This window comes from Lissotriton helveticus, chromosome 6, assembly GCF_964261635.1.
Source record: "Lissotriton helveticus chromosome 6, aLisHel1.1, whole genome shotgun sequence".
Lineage (NCBI taxonomy): Eukaryota > Metazoa > Chordata > Amphibia > Caudata > Salamandridae > Lissotriton > Lissotriton helveticus.
Genome location: NC_136067.1, coordinates 2103663327 through 2103686011, shown reverse-complemented (window position 1 = coordinate 2103686011; position 22685 = coordinate 2103663327). Strand labels below are relative to the sequence as shown.

The 22685-nt window shown below is 47.8% G+C and overlaps 1 protein-coding gene across 1 annotated transcript in view; it reads left to right on the top strand.

The window, feature by feature from the left end:
• Positions 1–22685, top strand: part of LOC144763060 (NACHT, LRR and PYD domains-containing protein 3-like) — a 421888-nt gene that overhangs the window by 244589 nt on the left and 154614 nt on the right. The gene's annotated exons all lie outside the window — the stretch shown is intronic.

Sequence of the window (22685 nt, the reverse complement as noted above, 5' to 3'; positions counted from 1 at the left end):
ACTTTTCTGATGTGTACCCATTTTGAGTTACTGCACAGGTACCCATTGTGACTTCTGACATTGAAAGCAGTCTTTCTCATTACCATACCATCATCTAGACATTAGAGCCATCTGCAGGCTCTTACTGTCAACCCACTTCATACATTGTTCTTTCTAGATAAGTTGGTATTGAAGACCTGAACTTCCTTTCTACAAACAATTATCACTCCATTTCATGTCAGACTGCTATCACCATTGTGGCAGTCTTTGCTTAAATTCATCCCTTTAAGGGAGAAGGGAGACTAAACAGTTATATTGATCACGCCAGAGAACATTGGGTGTACGATCAGCTCTTTGTAGCGTTCTTTGGAGCATAAACGGGCATGACAGTGAAAAACGTGGCCATTTCTTGATGGGTCATTCTCTGCATAACAATCTGCTATGAACTGGCTAAGAAGCAGCCCCCAAGAAGGTTAAAGGCTCACTCAAGGAGGGCCAAAGGTGCCTGCATAGTGCTTGTCCTGGACATTTTTCAGGTGGCTATGTGGGTGATGATGCACATTTTATTTATTTTGATTTATTTACAAAGTTTTGTGTAGCGCTAGCCTGACCGGAGGGTATTAGAGCGCTTCACAACATTTACAGAGCAGAACAAACGAGAGCAGAACCATTTTGCCTGCTCAGTCCTGCAGGATGTTTTGGTCTACACTTGGGAGGTGCTGTTATGGTATCTATTCACAAGGTGCAGAATATGCAGTTAGAATTATCCATCAGTAGAAAAAGTTACTTACCTTTGATAACAATCTTTCTGGTGGATACTCTATCTAACTACAGATTGCTCATTGACTATCCCATATCCCCATTCTATGAACTGAACCTTTTTCGATCTAAAAAAGTCCAATTAAGAGTCTCTGCCAATGGGCTCTGTGTCTGAGGGTGTGGGCAACCTAAGAAGTCAACTGATATCAGTGTGTATGGGTCATCACTTCTAATGCCACTAAGCAGTGCTGGGCCCGATTCACAAAAGTAATCTTAGACAAAAGACAAACTTAAGACAAAATTAAGATAACATCCTGTTTTAAGTTTGTCTTAAATCAAACTGAAGACAAAATCCAAACTTTACTACTCCTACATGCCTTTTGTGAATACTGAAAGCTGTAAAGTTAGGATTTTTATCTCAGATTACTTTTGTGAATCGGTCCAAACATTTTTTAAGTTTCCAGGCTAGTGCCTTGAGAATATTCAGAAGGTGAGAATTCTGCTGTTAGATAGAGCACTTACCATAAAGATTGTTGCTGAAGATAACTAACTTATTCATCTGTTGTTGGGAAAGAAAATTGATCAAAGGCAAAAGCTACAGAGTACAATTCCACACAGCATTATCACAAAATGAAAGACTTAGGGCCAAATGTATCAACATTGTATTTTGCGAGTCCTTAAAAGCAAATTTTACTGATTCGCGATTATGGACTCGTAAAATGCAATGTATGTAGCTTTCACAAATAAACTTTTGATTCCTACGCATTCCTTATTTGCGACTCGCAAGTCGCAAATAAGAAGTGGCTTCCCATTCATTTCTATGGGCCTAAAGGCCAATAGGAATAAATGGGAATTACAGGCACAATTTGCGAGTACTCAATAGGTACTCGCAAATTGCGCATGCAATTTTAAGGGGCCAAAAGGACACTGTGTTGCATCCCTGAAATATGTATGAGTGAACATGTGGCACTCATACATGTCCTGAGGGCATGTATGTACACCACATGGCACTTAGAAAAATGCAAAAAAGTGAATTTTTCAAGGAATTAGCAAATTACCACCAACTTGAAGTTGGTGGTAATTTGCGATTCCTTAAAGCCAGGTCGCAATATTTTTTTGCTTTCAGCATTGCTTTTAAGATATCGCAAAGTGTGATTCCCTAAATGCATTAGCAAAATAGGTAATCGCAAAAATTGTGAATCCCTATTTTGCGAATCCCTTTTGAGATGATATATCCCAAAAGGCTTTTTACCGTTCGCAAACGGGCCAATTCACAGAATTGACCCGTTTGCGAAGGCTAAAACACTTGGGGGCAGATTTGCAAGCCCCTTGCGCCTTTTTTAAAATGGTGTTGCATTACTTTTGTGATGCATTGGCGGCGCAAAAGATACGCCATGCTGCAGGGTATTTACAACTAGACGCATCTGGGAGATGCGTCACGTTGTAAAGCCCTGCTCCAGAAGTAGGCATTCCTGCGCAGGGAGGGCGTTCCAGCACAGGAACGCCTTCCAAAAGTGGCTGAGTGAAATCTACAAGATTTCAATCAGTCACTTTTGAGCCCATGCTGCATCAAAACCCTGCGCCTACTTGAAGCAGGCGTAAGGATTGAAGCAGCATTGGAAAGATAGGGCCCCCCAAGACATTGCTGGAGCTGCGACGCAACTCCAGCAATGGGCCGTCTTTACGGCACAGATGCATCACACATCTGTGCCGTTTTTTTGCCCCATGGTGCACCGCATTTACAATGCAGCGCATCCATGGTGGTGGAGCCGTTGCGCACAATAACTTGCGCATCCCTGCTGATATGCAAGGATGCACCAGTTATTGTAGATCTGCCACGATATTCTTGCTCTCCATATTCCTGTGTGAAGATATTTCAATCTCAATATTTTTGTATATCGATATTTGAAACTCAATATTCTGTCTGTGCACCGCTGATAAAGCAGCAAAGTCCAGATGCTGTGTATAAGAAGTTAAGACCGGCCAGGTAGCACCTTCTCTGCTCAGCGGACCGAGTCTCACGTTTTCTGTGGTATGGGGTAAGATACCTTTAAACCAATTAATATACTCTTAGTATGTGAATGGGACTTCTATGTCCACGTATGGAAAATATTCTTCATGTGGCTCAACTTCAATGTAATCTTGAAACAACCGTGTGCAAACATCTGCAGGCTGGAATTTAACTCAAGAGTAAAATACCTCTGTTCTGACTGCCTTGTGGGCCTCAGTCAGAAAGGTAACATCTCCACCCGTTGCTAGGAGGTCATATTGTAATAATTTAATCGTAACTGCCTGTCTGCAATTTTCTGTAATGTTTAGAGCAACTACCTGCTCTTCAATGTCCTCACCCGCTTGTTCGATCATTGTTATAGAAGAAGTATTTAGTGGGAACTTTTAATCCTCCAAGCTTAATTAACCTACAGCCAATACAGAGGTTATACCTACTTAGCTTGTGCAGATTTGTTTCCCTTCCAACTTCGGACGTCTCTGGTTAAATGTGAGTAGGGGTCTCTGAGAAAGCACGACTAAACTACACAGATTGACCGTTAAATAAGAACACAACCAACATTGGCAGCACCATGTCCTGTAGTTCCTACTAATCCGTAGGATCTGCGCATTGTTTGGACAACATAAACTAGGGGCTTGGTGCCAAGACTGATTCCGGACTCCCCCTCAGCATGTGTTGGCATAAAGACCAGCTAGAGCACAGGTCCACCATAAGCCCCCCTAACCTCACCAGGAAGCAAATGGTTTCTGGCAACCACTGAACATGACAATTCTGATCACTCCGGTATCGTGCAACCAGTACAGAAACCTTTTGCTCAGCCACTCGTGCTTACTTATTCTCAGAGAAGTTTACAAAGAACGCCCTGTTGGACATTTTTAATGTGTTTATTGACCCAACGTTATTCTTGTATAAAATACGTGTGCTGCAATGATCAATAGTCAGAAGCAGATAAAAGTGATTACAAGCACCAACAACATAAATACTAGATTTAGTTCTAGTATGGTGCTAAAGCAGCGTATATATGCAGGCTTATAAAACAAGGCAGTAATCAAGCATACTCCTACTATGTGAACCCTACTCTAAGTGTAGCATCCTTTACAACGCAACCATCACAACGCACTACCATTACAACAAAACTTTTACAACGCAGGGTCAATTACAATGCATGCCATTACAACGCATGCCATTACAACGCAGCTGCTAATACAACGCATGCCATTACAAATAAGTATGGGTAAGTATTTAATTTAATTTTAACTCCTACACCATCCAACACTTACCCTACTATTACGCCCCCCTGGAGTTAGAATAGTAATTTTAACCCCTACACCATTCAACACTTATCCTACTATTACGCACCCCTGGAGTTAGAATAGTAATTTTAACCCCTACACTATCCAACACTTACACTATAAATTACTTACCCATACTTACGTTGTAATGGCATGCGTTGTAATAGCAGCTACGTTGTAATGGCATGCGTTGTAATGGCATGCATTGTAATGGATCCTGCGTTGTAAAAAGTTCGTTGTAATGGCATGCGTTGTAAAAGCATGCATTGTAGTGACATACATCCACCTAGAGTGTGTGTAGGTGTAGAGCCAACAATCCCCCCCAAGGGACGATACAACACCATTACCAAATTGGAGAGAATGAAGGACCCTGTATTGGTCATGAACTGGACACCCCTCACGAGATGTCAGGCCCCTGCATGGTGAATTATCACCAAGGAGGGACCCTTGGTGTCAGCTGAAGTGCTTCCTCAGCTAATCTTTCAGGAGGTTTATTATTTATAATAGAAAGCTGCCTAGTGATGTTATGGATATGTAGATAGCCCTGTAGCCCCGTGGATGAAGGTAGGACGACTTTTGTACATAGTGCCTAAAGAGGCCTAGTACATGATGTTCGGGGCATCATGATAATTAACCCTGGGCGTAGTGCTACACTCCGCTCGCAGAGCAAGCATAGTTTGCGCTACTACGCACTATGCGAATTGCACGTAGCACAGTGCAAAAACGCATGGTGTAGTGTAGCCTAGAGTAGCGGGCATTTTTTGCTTGCTCGTGGTCCTCAACGTCAAGTTGGCTACCACGAGCGAGCAAAATCAACATGCAGGTGAGACTTTTTCTTCGTTCGGGATCAGCAACACAAGTTGCTCGCGACTGCTCGCAATGAGAAACTACCAGTCTGCGTTGAGGAAGCTGCAGCTCGAGTACAAATCTACTCAAGCGGCAGAAAACGAATGCATGCATTGTGCAAGATGCCGTTTGCAATGAATGCACAGTGCGGACAAGCATCAAGCACCGTGCAATCAATGCGAACAGCATTTCCCTACCGCACTACACAGTTTGCGTAGCTACGCATAGAGTGCATAGTGCACTTCGCGTAGCTACGCGTAGCGCTACTACGCAAACTATGCCCAGGGTTATGTTGTGCGGAGTTAGATGTGTAAACAAAGTAGTTTCAGAGAAACTAATCCAACATCGTTGTGCATGAAAAGGTGCACACAAGTTCACAGCTGAAATATTTTTTTCTTGGACAATGTAAGAAATGAGCTGCTTCGCTACATGGGCCTAACCAGTGAATATAACAGCTGCAGCTGGAAGGGCCCGTAAGTGTGAAGTGACTCCTCCCCTGTGTGACTGAGAAGCAGGGAGACATGCAGGGCTCAGAACAAAAGAAATAATCACGTCACATCACAATAGACTACTCAACTAGGAAGAAGGAAAAGAGAGAAGATGGATGTAAATAGGACAGAACCAATGAAAAGGTTAAGAGAAATGAGAAGTGAAGGGTGGTGCACGAATAAGAGGCATTGATATCAGGGAGGCTTGTTCTGCCTTAAGCAGAGTGGAGAGAAGGCCAGTGGTGAGACAATGCAAGAACATTGATGGTCAATGTGATATCACATCTTAGATGGGCCCGTATGTTCTTAATCTTCCTGGGGGCCCCACAAATCCTACAAACTGCACTAATGGTGCAACAATGAAGCAGCAGGGGAGAGGGAAGGACATACAAAATCTAGAGGGCTGAGCAGAAAGAGGAGAGGCAGGAGTAGCAATGGATGAGCAGGGTGGAGGGACATTGAGAGTGAACACTGAGTGGCAGGCGGGTGGGACTGGAGGGGAAAGCAGCAAATGGGGTAGAGAGCATTAGATTAACCTATATTATATTTAATTTAGAGGCTTCATCATGAATCATTTGAAATCTGAAGCATTGTGAGACCCCTACTTAGCAGGATTGAGATGTTACGTATGTTCATATATGTACATTCGGGATTAATGATAGAAAACCAGTTTTCACCATTTGTATCCCATATACAACTTTTGTGAGAAGGTCAAACACAACCCTCAAAATCCATGCTGCTCAGAGGAGGGGGACTGGCTCACCCGTAGAATGCATCCTTCAAAATCCATTAACTATAGAGACATGTCCTCAGTTTATGCTGGAATGACAGGTGACCTGTACAAGGACATCTCTTCCAAGGAGCTTAGATCTAGATTGGAAGTAAACTGCACTGTATATTTACAGAGCACAAAGAAGTGAGCAGTGACCAGTCGCAAATAATGCATCTTCAGGTAAAGTGGGAGAACAGTGACCCTTGAAGCCACCACAGGGTGGAGGGATCCTTGAAGATAGCGCAGTATGTACTTATTACATCAGGATCAAATGCTGCTGAGCATATGTTACACAAGTACTCATCACCATCCTACACTGATGCAGCACCTAGGAGTGACTACACATCATGAAATATAGCCACAAGACTGATGTGGGTGCAGGAGCTGTCACAGATTGTAGCTACAGATATGTACGAATCACTCACCTAAAGGTGTTACATTATTAATGAAAATTGATCACCTTTACTCTTTCTTAGCCCCTCCCACCAAGGAAGATGTTCTGACTGAGTTCCTCCTGCTTCCATTCTTCACTCACAACTCTCACACATGGCAATCTTGGGCAGTCACAGTTTGTAGAACTTGAAACTACAACTTTATTCACCCCCACACAGGACTTTCTGGTGACAGTAATTTGCTGCCACGATCTGCCGCAGACTTGTTCCCAGCCCTTTCTGCTGCGCTCACCCACCTTTGATGATTGGGGTTAGAGCATGGGTACTCACAAACTTTCTCTCGGGGGCGAAATTTACAGTGTGGTTTGTGTCCGAGGGCTGCACCGGTGGGGGCGGGGTCAGTGGGGTAGGGGGCGGGGCTAGAAGAAATACAACTGACCATGAAGTTGATCACAGGTCCCTGCAGCGGACTCCTTCGTCCACATAGCCACCAGACCCGGCATACACACATTTCTCTCTCTCTCTCTCGTTCTTTCTCTGTCGCACTCCCTCTGACTGTCTCACTCCCTCTCTCCCTCGGTCTCACTCACTCTGACTGTATCACTCTCTCTTTGTCTCCCTCTCCCTCTCTCTGTTTCCCTCTACCGTCCTCTATTTCTCTCTCCCTCTCTCCTTCCTTCTCCCTCCCTCACTCCTTCCCCCTCCCTCACTCTGAGGTCTCTCTCACTCACTCTGAGGTCTCCCTCACTCACTCTGAGGTCTCCCTCCCTCTGTCTCCCTCCCTCGATCTGTCTTTCCCTCGCTCTCCCTTTGTCTGCCTGTCTCCCTCCCTCACTCACCCTCTGTCTGCTGTCTCCCTCCCTCGCTCTCCCTCTGCCTCCCTCGCTCTCCCTCTATCTGCCTCTGTCTCCCTCACTCTCCCTCTGTCTCCCTTGCTCTGCCTCCCTCGCTCTCCCTCTGTCTGCCTCCCTCCCTCGCTCTCCCTCTGTCTGCCTGTCTCCCTCCCTCACTCTCCCTCGCTCTCCCTGTTTGCCTCAGTCTCCCTCGCTCTCCCTCGCGCTGCCTTCCTCGCTCTCCCTCTGTCTGCCTCTGTCTCCCTCCCTCGCTCTCCCTCTGTCTGCCTGTCTCCCTCCCTCGCTCTCCATCTGTCTGCCTGTCTCCCTCCCTCGCTCTCCCTCTGTCTGCCTCTGTCTCCCTCGCTCTGCCTCCCTCGCTCTCCCTTTGCCTCCCTCGCTCTCCCTCTGTCTGCCTGTCTCACTCCCTCACTCTTCCTCTGTCTGCCTGTCTCCCTCCCTCGCTCTCCCTCTGTCTCCCTCGCTCTCTCTCCCTCTGTCTGCCTGTCTCCCTCCCTTGCTCTCCCTGTCTGCCTGTCTCACTGCCTCACTCTTCCTCTGTCTGCCTGTCTCCCTCCCTCGCTCTCCCTCTGTCTGCCTCGCTCTCCCTCTGTCTGCCTGTCTCCCTCCCTCTCCCTCTGTCTGCCTCGGTCTCCCTCCCTTGTTCTCCCTCTGTCTGTCTATCTCTGTCTCCTTCGCTTTCCCTCCCTCTCCCTCTTCATCTCACCCTGCCTGTGTGTGCCTGGGCTGAGACAGCTTCTGGGCACACACACTCTCAGCAATCCAGCCAGCCGCACCCGAGCACTTAACAGGTCTTTAAAAGACCATTTGCATGCTAATGAGGCTTTGTTCACCTCTTAGGCCCCTGCAGCCCCACTCTGACGGAAATCGCCCGGCCCTCACAGAGAGTCTCTGCATCGCGCTACAGCAGGGGTGTTTGCTGAGATTCTTTAATAAAACAAACAAACACGGGTACGATGTCTGCACGGTCCGCGGGCCGCCAGGGAAGGCTTGCCGGGCCGCCCCTGGCCCGCGGGCCGTACTATGAGTACCCGTGGGTTAGAGCATACAACAGGGTGCTAGGGTTGCAAAATCCGTCTGGCAGTGACCACCCAGAAAAGAAGCCAAGAAGGATCCATAATTTGGCATAATTAAGCAGAGCCTGGAAGATCAGCTGCCTGAGGTCAGACCATGCAGTGTGCAGTTGCATCTGTTATGTGTGGGTGGAGTTGGCAGCATGACTAGATTCAGACTCTTCACTTCACGAGGAAGTGACCAGTACACTTTTCTTGGAGAGTCCTTCAGGACACAATTTACCCTTTTGACGTTACTTACCAGAGTTCGGATATTTCTGATGTCATTTGAATCCTTTCAATGTGGTTTTGTTGCCTCATGTAGAACTTTTAGATTGGTCTTCAGGGTAAAATCAATCTGGAGTTTCTATCTCTCTCTCTTTGCAACCAAAATCCAAATGAAATAATTGTCTGTTGCATTGTGGGCCTCACTGTTTAACATTGAACTGTTTATTGTATGATAGATGCTGTAGTACCAGTGAAACTAATAGATAGACTGGTGGGATTGGCTCCCTAAGTGTTTCTATTGCAGTTGACTCTCAAAAACACTCTCTATTCCCTCAACATAAGCTAAATCTGTACTGAATTTTGTCTTTAAAATTAAAATATGAAACTTGCCAAGATGCTCAAATCACGTTCCAGCTTTAGGATGGTGGTCCAGGTGTTCCTAAGCCAAACTGGAGGAAGCCAATAAGATAGCAGGTAAGCAAGAAAATGAAATTGCACAAGGGAAAAAAAGCAGTGCAAGGAGAAATACAAGTAAGTGACTCAAGTCTAAGATCCAAAAGTCAGGATTGCCAAGAGAACCAAACAGGACAAGAACAACAAAAGTGAGACCTGAAAAGGAGAACCAACTCTACAGCAAGAGAGTCAATTCAACTCATAAAGTTGCCAAGCAGTGTCCATTTGGCCAATTGATGTAGTACCACTGCCTGCCTGGACCTAGAAATTCCACCCCATAAACTTAGTGGCTTTGTATGTCTCGGCAGTGCCGCCTCCAAGGGCCAGTCCTTCACAGTTTTAAAGGGGAAGGTCTCAAACTCGCCGTCCCCGGCTGATTCCTTACAGTACCCCCTCTTACCCTCTGTACCCCTCTCCTTGGTGCTGGCTTCTTCTAAAACCTTTAGGAAATGATTGAGGCTACTGTCCTGGGAGCATGGACAAACCAACCTAGTTCCCAAGAATGCTCTGCAGAGCCATAAACCCTCCATGTCCCAAAAACTACAATTGTCCTCTCGCTCCTGAAGAGTCTACTATGGCTCCCACCTCAAGCTCTGGAGACTCATCTCTTACGATAGATGGAAGAGGAACTGCTGGTTCCATGGTTGCAGGTTTCATCGTAGATACGTGGATGATAGGATGCGCTTGTTCTTTTAGAGTCTACTATGGCATCCACCTCAAGCTCTGGAGACTCTTCTCTTACGATAGATGAAAGAGGAACTGCTGGTTCCATGGTTGCAGGTTTCACCGTAGATACGTGGATGACAGGATGCACTCGCTCTCTAGAGTCTACTATGGATTCCACCTCAAGCTCTGGAAACTCTCTCTTACGATAGATGGGAGAGGAACTGCTGGTTCCATGGTTGCAGGTTTCACCGTAGATACGTGGATGATAGGATGCACTCGCTCTTCTAGAGTCTACCATGGCTCCCACCTCAAGCTCTGGACACTCTTCTCTTACGATAGATGGAAGAGGAACTGCTGGTTCCATGGGTGCAGGTTTCATCGTAGATACGTGGATGATAGGATGCGCTCGTTCTTTTAGAGTCTACTATGGCATCCACCTCAAGCTCTGGAGACTCTTCTCTTAGGATAGGTGGAAGAGGAACTGCTGGTTCCATGGTTGCAGGTTTTACCGTAGATACGTGGATGACAAGATGCACTCGCTCTCTAGAGTCTACTATGGTTCCACCTCAAGCTCTGGAGACTCATCTCTTACGATAGATGGAAGAGGAACTGCTGGTTTTATGGACGCAGGTTTCACAGTAGAGACGGGGATGGAAGGATGCACTCGTTCTTTTAGAGTCTACTATGGCATCCACGAGGAGGAGCTACACGGGCATCCAAGATGGTCGCGTGAGCACAGAGCTCCCCGGACCTGTGCCACCTCTCACGATTATCCTGGCAACATCCTGATTTCGTCGACGGGCTTTTGTTCGCATATCCTCTCTGATCATCGAACACTTTGAAATATCGAAATTGGACTTCGGAGTCCACTTTTACGCTGTTTTTACATTCTGAGGCCCACCCCGAGGCAAACCGGGGGTTCGGTTTTGGAACAGGCCGCGGAGCAGTTGATCAACAACGGCTGCAAGGGTCCCCGCCGGGTCGACCCCTCCTGACTTTCAGTTTCGATTCCGCGGCTCCACTGGCAGGGGCGCAGCCTCTCACTGTCTTCGACTGGCCCGTTGCTCTCTCTCCTGTGTGGGGTTCCCTGGCTGTCTGCTCACGGCTCGACCAAGTTTTGTTCGCAAAGTCTGGACTTGGTCTTATTGATTGTTCGGACGCTTACTCCCGGCCATTTTCACCAGGTCGCAGGGACCCCTCCGGGGTCCCTCTTCTAAGATGGCTACCGGACAGCCTCTCGAGAAGCGGAAAACTAAGGCGCCTCTACGTGGCGGCCAACATCAGACCAACACCATGGACCACTATGCACATGCCAAGGGATCGCCCGGTGCTGTGAGCCGTGTTTCAGACACTTCTAAGACCCTCTTTCCGGAGGCTTCGGACCCGTCATTGCAAGACGTTATGGGAGCCATTGCCGCCATGCAGGCCTCTATGGGACAACAATACGAGGCCTTGGCGACTAAGATCGACACGGTGGCCATCGATAGAGCGGATCTTTCGAAAACCAACGAGAGAGTGGAATCGTTGGGCTTGAAGATCTCCAGTTTGGTCACTGATATCTCGGACGCCCAAGCGGAAATTGGTAATCTTCGATCCTCACATGACCAAATGGCTCGCCGTCTTGAGGACTACGAAAATAGGGCCCGCCGCAACAATGTACGCCTTGTTGGTGTTCCGGAGGATTCCGAGGCCGAAGGGGTCGATCTCCTGGTTGAAGACTTGATTTCTAACCATCTGGCTCCAGCGGGACTTAGTAAATTCTTTGCGGTGGAACGAGCTCATCGTGTTCCTGGCGGGAAGGCTAAGCTGGGTGCTCTTCCGAGACCCATCATCGCCAGGCTGTTCCATTTTCGAGATCGGGACGCTGTGCTGCAGGCTTCGCGAGACAAAGGACCGGTGAAATTTGAGAATGCCTCTATTTCTTTTTATCCTGACTATTGACCACTTGTTCAGAAGCAGAGACTTGGATTTCAGGGGGTCAAGAGGCGACTGCGAGACGTAGGCTTGAAATACTCCTTATTGTTTCCGACCATGCTGAGGACTGAGTATCGGGAACGTACATTCTTTTTTGACCGCCCTGATAATGTCAGTGACTGGCTTGATACACTCCCTGAGGGACAGGATCGCTCCGGACACCCTGGTGGCGCTGAAGGGGGTGTTGCCGAGTGAGGACTTTACCGGTGGACTTTTGTATGCTGTATCAGCTGAGTTTGTCCTTGGGACTTCTTGGACCTTGATCTGCCCGGGGGTGGTGGGGGGTTAATGGGGACTCTTCCTCCTCCTGGGTTCTTAGCGTAGTCTAGTTTAGTTATGGGGCGACAGGCACACTGCAAGTTGGGGCGGCTTTTTAGTCTTACGCAGGGGTGCAGGGTGGGGGGAGTACCATGGGTGAGTTTGGGGGTGGGGGGGTGTTTGTGTGTTTTTGTTTCTTCACGAGGCATCGTCTTGATTGTGGTATTCTATGTGGCTCCTGCTCCTTTCATGCATTGGGGATGGGGGCGGTGAGTTGAGACTTTTATCCTGGAACGTCAATGGCTTGGGGGACAGGATCAAGCGGGGTATCGTTTTGAGATACCTTAGGCGACATTCCCCCGATATTGTCCTCTTGCAGGAGACCCACTTAATAGGAAATGCTTGTCAAGCTCTTAATCGACGTGGTTACCGCCTAGTGGCCCACGCGGGGTTTACTTCTGGGTCTAGTTGGGTGGCATCCTTCTTCGGTCCTCCCTCCCTTTTGCAGTTGATGAGATCAAGCTTGATGATAAGGGGCGCTATGCTGTGCTCACTGGTAGATGGGAGGGGAGGACCTTGTCCATAGTTTCAGTTTATGTTCCCCCGGGCCTGCAGACCTTAACCTTCTCTGACTTGTGTGGTGTCCTTTTGGGTTTACCTGAAGGGCTTCTGCTCCTGGGTGGGGACTTTAATTCTGTTGTCTCTGGCGCTTCTGACCGACATCCACCCAGAGACCTGCCTAGGGCGCACAGGTGGCTGAGCGACTTGTTAGAGACTTTCGGGCTTGTTGATGCTTGGAGGCTGCTCCACCCTACACAGTTGCAATACACTTTCCACTCTGGGGCCCATGGCAGTTTGTCCAGACTGGACTACTTTTTATTGCCCGCTGTTCAGTCTACCTCTATCAGGGAAATTCGTCTGCTCCCTAGGGGAATCTCGGATCATTCCCCATTATGGCTCCGTTGCGAGGTTGGTCTGGGAGTCGAGGGTAGAGTGGCTCCGATTAACCCGTGGTACTTTCAAGATCCCCTGACCCGTTCCAGCCTTGTTAAAGCCATTGAGACCTACTTTGACGAAAATGTGGGGTCTGTCTCCTCGTCTGTTTCGTTGTGGGAAGCATTTAAAACTGTGATACATGGGCAGTCCTTATCCCTGATTGCCGCTGCGAAAAAGGCTGCTACTGTGGAGGTTGTGCGGGTGGAATCTGAGATTGTTGCTTTGGAGGATGATCTCAGTCTTGGTGTATCTAGTGCAAAGCTGCACTCCCTTGCTTTGAAACAGGCGGAATATAAGGCTCTTGTTACGGATGCAGCGAAAGTGATGTACAGGGAGCAGCAGGGACGATTGTATGACGTGGGTGATAAAGCGGGCAAGCTGTTGGGGTGGTTGGATAAAAAGGAGAGAGTGAATTGTGTGGTCCCAGTGGTTGAGAGGCTTGATGGTGAATGTGTCACAGACCCCGTTGGGATCGTTCAGTGCTAGGGATCTCTTGGACGCCCCGCTAACGACGGATGAGATCGCAGTGGCGATCCGATCACTCCGCTCGGGTAAGGCGTTGGGCCCCAATGGTTTGCCTATTGAACTATATAAGCTGCGGCCCGACAAAATGGCGCCCCATCTACGGGACATGTTTCTCGAGGCCTTGGAGTCGGGTTCCCTCCCCTTGGACCAACGACTTGCCACCATTGTTGTTATTCCTAAAGAGGGTAAGCCTCGAGATCGCTGTACCTCCTACAGGCCTATCTCTTTGCTTAACGTCGAACCCAAGATATTGGCAAAAACTCTGGCTAATCGATTGGTCGCTGTGATCGGAGACCTGATCCATCCGGATCAGTCCGGTTTTATCCCGCACCGCAACACTGCTTTAAACCTGCGTAGACTCCACGGCGTTCTCGCGAGAGTTGGGACGCTTACGGAACCAGCCATTTTGGTCTCTCTCAACGCTACCATGGCCTTCGACACGATCGAATGGCCCTACCTGTGGGCGGCCCTCTCAAAATTCGGGTTTGGGCCAGGCTTTATAGCCTGGGTGAAGCTTCTTTATGAGAATCCCCTAGCCCAGGTAGTGGTTAACGGACGAGTTTCTTGCGTCTTTGAGCTTGGACGGGGTACCCGGCAGGGCTGTCCGTTGTCTCCATTGCTCTTTGCTCTCGCTCTTGAACCGCTGGCGGAATGGCTCCGTTGGGAACCATCCATGCGGGGAATTCGGTGGTCCCCTGATTTTGAGGATCGAGTCTCCCTGTATGCAGACGATATCCTCCTGTATCTTACCTCACCGCGCTTTTTGATGTGCTTGCTTCCTTTGGCAAGAACTCCGGTCTCGTTATCAATTGGGCTAAATCCTGCGTCTACGCTTTGGCAGGAGATCTTCCTCCGTTGCCGCATAGATTTCCGATTCAGGTGGCGAGGACCGGTTTTAAGTACTTGGGGATTTATATTTCCCTAGATCCCGTTATGCGCTATGAACTTAATTTGTTGCCTCCCCTTCAGCGGCTTAAACTTGATGTAGCTCGCTGGCGTAAGCTGCCACTGTCGCCCCTCGGCAGAGCGGCGCTCTTTAAAATGATGTATTTGCCCCGTTTCTTGTACGCGCTACAGAACTCCTTCGACCCGATTGCTTCTAGCTACTTCCGTGACGTGGAAAATCTGCAGAGGCAACTTATCTGGGACGGGCGTGCCCGTATCGCTCTTTCCAAGCTCACACTTCCATGGTATGATGGCGGTATCGCCCTCCCAGACATCAGACGTTATTACTGGGCGTCCCAACTAAGTGCAATTAACCACGCGACTTACGCTCCGGGCCCTTCTCCGGCGTTTTCCATGGATAGGTTTATCCTTCCGGGAGGGTCTTTTAGTAGAGCACTTTACTCCGGTGGTCACCGCGGAGCGCTGACCGGTCACACTAAGATTGCAGTGAGAGTGTGGCGTGATGCGACTGCGTCCCTGGGCTGGAATGGTAGATTCACTCGGGCCACCCCCCTGTATGACTCGGAATGCTTGGGCTCTCTGTGGCGGACGAAAGGCTTTGACAAATGGGATATGATTGGTATTAGTAAAGTGGGTGATTTGTGGTCGAAGGGGACGGTCAAGTCCTTCGATGCGCTGTGTCTGGAGTATGACTTGGGCGGCACTGAATTCTTTCGATACGCTCAGGTCCGCCACGCTTTGTTGTCGGTGTTCCCAGTGGGCACTGATATCCCTGAGTCCTCCCGTTTGGAAGACCGTATTCTAGATGGACATGTACCCGACAGTACGATCTCCTTAATTTACAAAAAGCTTATTAATAACAGAGCGGATTTACTGATTCGCCTCAGAGACGCATGGTGCTCTGACGGCTTGGAGTTGGACGACGAGGACTGGCAATCGGCTTTATCCTCGCCTAAGGAGGTTGCTATTCCTGCCCGTTTGCGGTTTGTCCAATTGAAGATACTGCACAGAGTGTATGTCACTGGGCCTTGTTTGGTTCGGATGGGGTTTTCCGTGGATGGGTTATGCAAGCGTGGCTGTGGTATGACTGGCACCTTTCTTCACATATTGTGGGAATGCCCGGAGATGGTACGATTCTGGGCCCGAGTGCATGATGTCATGCGGAGTGTTACGGGTGTGTCCCTGCTGCCCGAAGCCAGGCGTTGTCTGCTTAATGTTTGGAAGCCTAACGATTACAATTCCGCACAAATTACGTGGGCGGCCCTTGGTAACATGGTCGCTAAAAGGGACATTGCCCAGCTTTGGGGTTCACATAGGCCACCTACCCTGTCCACATGGAAGGAAAACATGGATTGGTGCATGTTTCGAGAGAAGACTGTGTACCTTTCCCGGGGACGTCCCAGGAAATGGGGTCGTATCTGGTCCCAATGGAATGCGTATCGGGGTAATACATGTACCCCCCTCACGATTTGTCTACCAAGGTGTCTTTATCCCCCTAATTGGCGTCCACTTGTTATCATCGATGCGTTTATTGCTTGTCTCCTCGCCTGCCCCTACCCCTACCTTACCCGACTGTCATATATTGATTTTGTTTTGAGCTCCGCCCACATGGATCCATTATGCTGCAATGTATATTTTCTGCCTTGTGAAGTTTTTTTGTTACCGTAAGTCTGTTTCTTTCCAATAAAAGTTTATAAAAAAAAAAAAAAATGCCCAGACAGTATTAACAAGTGTAAAAATGACAAATTATTTAAATAATTCTATCACAAAAAAAAAAAAAAAATACTATGGCATCCACCTCATACTTGGGAGGAGGGACTGCAGGTTTTATGGACCGCACTCCCCACCCCTTGGCACGTATTAAGTTTGTGTTTCCATACGCTGCGGCTCCCAGTCTAGTTAGGGAAAATAAACCTACAAATAAACTTGTGAACTTGAAATGAAAGCCAGGGAACTATAAAATATGTGTGGAAAGCCAGACTTAATCCTGTTTTGCATTTGAGTGGACTTCGATGATGCTGATCGAAAAACGTTTAAAGTCTGTCTAGGCCTGTTGTAAATGAAGGAAGGTGCTGGCCTTTGTACCAAAGCGATTGCTGAAAACAATGCCATAACTGAAGAGAGAGTTGGGTGGAAACATGTCTGGAATCAACATTGGAATAGACCCAAAATAACAGTAAAATGATGAATGACTGAGATGAGTGCAGAGCGTTAGTATATGGCAGTTCAGCTGGGGGCAACCAGATGACCCATCACTCATAGTTCGAGTAAAGCATCACAAATACTGTTTTAAAGTTTTATTTACTGCGAATGTGGCCCAAAGGCACCAGAGTGCTTTACTGGAGCACCAGATTACATTACATTTTTATATTAGATTTGTTTGTAGGCATAGGGAGCTTAAGTGATTTGCCCAGAATTGCAGGATATTGAGATTACGTTGGGACTCAAACCTAGTTCTCAAGTCCAAAAGTCATCAGCTCTGGCTATTAAGCCACATCTCCTTCCTCTCTGTTTGTGGAGTCAGTGACCCTGTTGGTTTGACCATCAGTCGGCGGGTTACAACTGGTTGTTTTAATATTTTTGGTCTCCAAACAGTGCATTCAAATATTCTGAAATTTTAAAAGAACTGAGAGCCCCCGTCAGTTCTAACCTCAGTTAGATGCTGATAGAACTGGGGGTCTCTAGTTGGCAATGGTATGCACGTTTGAACAAATAGGGACCCTTGCTTCTAAGTCAGGGAAAGGGGATTACACTACTGGATAACCCCTGCTCACCCCCTTGGTAGCTTGGCACGAGCAGACAGGCTTATCTCAGAGGCAGTGTGTTAAGCATTTGTGAATATACACAGTAATAAAGTGAAAACGCTACAGATGGACACCACACAGGTTTTATAAAAATAAGTATTCTTTATATAGACTTAACACAAGGCCACAAAGGACAAAAATCCACAATACTGTACTTAAAGTTGACTTAAAGATGGTAGAAGTTGCTTAATTAAAGTTGGTGATGAATGCGACAAAGTTCTTACAAAAGTACCTGGATGCCTAACGCAAAACAAACAAAATGCTTGCAGGAATGGAGATGCGCCGGTTCCTTGCTCTGGGGGAGATGATGCATCGCGCCACAATGCTTGCGCAGAGTAGGGGATTCGTCTTCGTCCTTACCGGAGAGGAGGTCATGCGTAGATTCTCGTGATGCATTCCGGTTGCGATGCAACAAGATGGCGCTTCGATGCAATACGACGATCCGGTGCGATGCGATAAGATGGCGCCCTTGAGGCGACGACGTGTAGACGATGTGTGCACGCCCTGGAGGCCGTGCAGCTAACTCTGTACTTTGGAGCTGCGACAGGCCCTGTGAAACGCTTCTCCGGTGATGCAACGGCGACCCTCACTGTGGCGACACGCTTCTCTGGTGATGCCACGGCAAACAGCTGCGACGAAGGCACTCTTCTCAGGAGATTTGGCGGCGGCACCCTATGCGACGGCGACGCGCTTCTTCTCGTTGAATCGCGCTTCCAGCTCCCAGCAACATGCAGGCTTCTGCAGATAGAATTTCCAGCAAGGAAATTCAGAGGGGAGCTGGTGGTGAAGTCTTGTAGCCCTGAGACTTCAGCAGGAGGCAAGCACAAGTTCAAGCCCTTGGAGAAATATTCTGCAAGATGATGAAGTTCTTTAAAAGTTCCTTCTCCTTTCCTTGGCAATGAAGAGACCACTGCAGGCCAACTCATCAAACAGCACACTGGCAGAGGGGCAGTCCAAACTCCTGCAGCTTCCTTGGTTCTTCTCCTTGGTAAAAGGTTTGTCTTGTTCCCAGAAGTGATCTAAAATCTTGGGGTCTGGGTCCACATATTTATACTCAAATTCTCTTTGTTCTCTGTCCAAACCAGTTCTGGTCAGTCCTGGAACAATTTGTTGACAAGACTCCTTCTTTCCTTTCACAGTGTAGGCCAGGGCCATCAGACACACCACAGGAGTTGGAGCCAGCATTGTGAAGGGAAAGCCCAGCCCTATTCAGGTCCCAGGTGCAACTCCTCCCACTCATCTGCATGCAGATCTCTCTATTCAGCCCTGTGCTGACTCACCCTGTCTCCTGGAGCCACCCCCAGCCCCTGTCACTCACAAACCAGACAAGGAATACACAGCCTAGCAGAGGCAGGCTTGGATAGTTAGGCAAGAAAATACCTACTTTCTAAAAGTGGTATTTTCAAACACAGAATGTTAAAACCAACTTCACTAAAAGAAGAATTTTATCATTCTGAGTTCAGGCATACTAAACACGTATTTCTACCTAGTTCCCTGAGTCAGTTAGGATTATAAAATGTTATAATCAAACTACCCACTCTGGCCTATGGTGGACAGAAGGCCTTGCAATAGTGAAAAACAAATATAGCTGTAATTCACGATTAGGACATGCCACACACACCAGGACATGCCCTACCTTATACTTACAAAGCACCCTGCCCTTGGGCCTACCTTAGGGGTGTCTGATATGAACAAAAGGGAAGGTTTAGGGACTGGCAAGTGGGTGCACTTACCAAGTCGACATGGCAGTACTAGACTGTACACAGGCTCTGCAATGGCAGGCCTGAAACACATTTTACAAGCTGCTTCTGTGGGTGGCACAACCAGTGCTGCAAGCCCACCAGCAGCATTTGATTTACAACCCTTGGGCACACATGGTAAACTGTACTAGGGCCTGACAAGTAAATCAAATTACCCAATCATGGAGTCACTAATCAATACATCAATTTAACATAGGGAGCACCTGCACTGTGGCACTGAATAGCAGAGGCACAGTGCCCAAAGCATATAAAACCAGCAAACAGTGGAGGTAAACAGAAAAAATGGAAGGGAGACTTACGCCAATGATACCAGATCTAACAGATGCCGATGTAATCTAGAAGTCTCTTCATTAAGACCACAGCAGGGGAGGAGCAGTGAGTATCCTGTGCAAAGGAACATTGAGGAGTGTTATTTCACTCAAGGTTTCACAACCTTCCTTTTTTCTCTTTACAAAGTCAAAACCTTTAATTCACTAGAATGTCCTGCACTGTGAGAGTCATGACACCTCTACAAGACGGTCCCTTGCAGACCTTGTAAGGGGATGAACACTTTTTTTTATATATATATAATTTTATGACGCGCTCACCTACCCAACAAGGGTTTTCCAGCGCAAACCTGAAGGAAGAGAAAAAAGTGAGAGATTATTGATTAAACTACCAGGGTTTTAGGTGTTTACAGAAATTGATGTGTAGCGTTTCTTTGCAAATCGCTGTGGGGAGAGAATTCCACAAGGATGGGCCAAGATCCCGCTTGTGAACAAGGATTCCCTATAGAATATTTCTTCCTTGCAGATCTTCTTGTTACAAAATTGTTCCCAGGCTGAGATGTTTATTCATTCAGTGACCAAAATTTGATGAGCCCATGTTACAGGCTTTCCACACATTTTTTTTCAAGTCAAAGTATCTGCTTTCCTGTGTGTCTTTCCTTGTCTGTATGTTTTGATTTTAGAATCTGGAGCAGAACTACGCCCAGTAGGTATGTGGAGAGTCGGTGTGTTTCATCTTTTTTTTAAAACCCACATTTTACTAAGGAAAACCATCCTGCGTTAACATAACAAAGTGATTTAATAGGAACACACTGCAAGATGGCGCCAGGCCAAACACGTGCTTGTGGACAGAGTTGTATATATCCTATTTCAGCTGCAGCCATGGTGAATTGGTGAAACTTGTACTTGATGCTGCTAGTCCGACCATCTTGAAATGTGGTTTTATAACACAAACAGATCTTACAGTGTAATCAGATCGCGCAATGCGCCTCGCGAGGCTCCAAAGAATGTGTAACTCTAATGCACAAGTACCGTAACTCCGCTCTGTCACGCTTTGCAGTTATAAGTGGTTGAAAGGAGAGACAAGCATGGGCAATGCCGGCGCTAGACATGGGCAGTGTGGTCAACTGCCAGGGCCCACTCCTGCTCACAACCACGGGCCCCTCACCAATGTACCACCTAGTAAATGATTCCATTGTTGCACGCGACCTAGGAGGCAGCAGTGGAAGCTGGCCCTCCCCTAAACCCCTCAGCCATGGGCTGAAAAGCCTTCCTATATCTAATCACTGCATCTTCACGAGGACAGCGCTTAGAGGAGATAACAGGGATTACTTGTAGTACCCTTACGTACTTGTGTTTCTAGCAGCGCCCTTGGCCATGTGCTGTACAAAGCTCTGGGATAAGAAACCAGCTCAGCATCTAAGCACATGAAAGACTTCAGGGCGCTTCTGGGTCATCCTTGGCTCAGGACTTCTGTGTGTAGAATACTCATCTTCCATCCTTCTCACTGCAGCATCACTGCTCACAACCAGACACTGTGCCAGGTTGGAAAATAACTGATTGTTCCTGTAGGAGGCTGGCTTGGTATGTGGGGCACACATTTTTAAGTGTAGCACACTGTACCAATCCAGACAATCCTTATTGTGATTTTAGAGGTTTAGACAGCCTTAGAAAGTTCTTTAAGTGGTAGCTGTGGAGAGCAGGCTTAGTCTATGAGAAGTGAAGAGCAGCTTGTTTTACCAATATCCAATCTTATTGTGTGGGCCAAGTGAAAAAGAACCACACAGTGAACTTATAAAAATAGGTATTTATTACAGACACGTACTAACACATTGTACTAACACATTGCAGTATCACCTACCTTGAGATAGTCACAATACACAAAATACTTTAGCAGTAAAACAGGTAAGTAGCACAGAAATACAAAGGGGTCCAGAGTGAGACCACTCCATATACTAAAATAGTGGAATACGACCCACGACCAAAGTCGAGAATGAACCAAGAAGACGTAGAAGAGCCAGGGTACCAAGGAACCACCCTACAGAGGCCGTGTGCAAAATGTGAACACAAACGCATGCTCAATGGAAGTCAATATGTATCTTGCGGTTGCTGTTTTTAAAGAAGAATGACCCTTCCCAGTGGATTCTGAAGGAACCTGTTGGAAGATCCGAGAGTCACCCTACCCGTAGCTACCCACGAACCAGGATACCTCCACGAGGGAAGTCAGGTGCATAGGTACGGAGAGGCATCGGAGACCGGCACAGACCACAATGGAGGACTTCAGGAATGATGCCACTGGAGAAGAAGACAAAGGAATCCCGTGGAACCCAAAGGTGGTTCAGGGATGAGAAGAACCTATAAGCAGAGGGGAGTCTGTGTCACTCAGGAGTGACCGGGAGGCACGGAAGACACGTGCCCACCAATGTCATTTCATGTAGGGGAGATGACAGTGCCTTCGTAATTGCAGCTGTTTGTACCAGGTGACGCTGTGGAAGACGAAGAGCCATTCACAAGCTGTCTCACATCGGATGCCGATAACCGAGGGTCAGTGTCCAGCAGGGGCACCTGCACACCTCAGCAATGGCAACAGGAGCAGAAGCCAACAGAAGGTGAAATGTCGGGACCAGCAAGGTCCAAGTGACTAACCATGACTAGGCAAGTCAGAGCAGGCCCCGAGCAACAGGGGAGCCCGCTGGAGTTAGCAGGAGAGGGTCATCAAGCCTTCACAATGGGCACCCAGCGCGTTGCACAGGGACTTGGTTCAAGTGATGCGGACAAGGGAAACTGGCTTCAGACTCGGTGTGAAGTCAGCGCAGGCTTCAATGCATTACAGAACCATCACCTTTGTTACTGGAGCCTTTCGGAGTCGGTCAACCTAGGAGCAGCAAACCGGTCAGCTATGTTGCGGTGCCTGCAGATGCAGGGGAGTGACTCCTTCACTCCAAGGGAGATTCCTTTGCATGTCTTTGAGAGTCCACAGGTCCTGGCCAGAACCTGTATGAAGCATGGACACTGACTGTGCAGCAAATTTGCAGGACGACATGGCCACAATCAGATGGAGTCTTTTCAGGTTCCCAAAAGCGAAGTTCGATGCGGTCAGTCCGATATGGTCAGTCCGGCGGCGGTCAGAGTGTCCAGACGGTTGAAGTTGAGGTGGAGCTTGATCTGAATTGAATCCCATGATGAATCCAGGGGCCCACCCACAACTTAGCCCATAAGTACCCAAAGGTGTGGGTTGGGACAATTCAGGGCTCCCTCCCAGAGGAGGGGTCGGACAGTGGGAAGGAAACTCTCATGTCCTTTGTCCAGTTTTACACCAGAGCGGTGAGCCAACGGCTCCCTCATCTGGTTTGAACCATAGTATGCAAGGAGGGGACCAAATGTACCCTTCCAGCAGACTCTGTGGA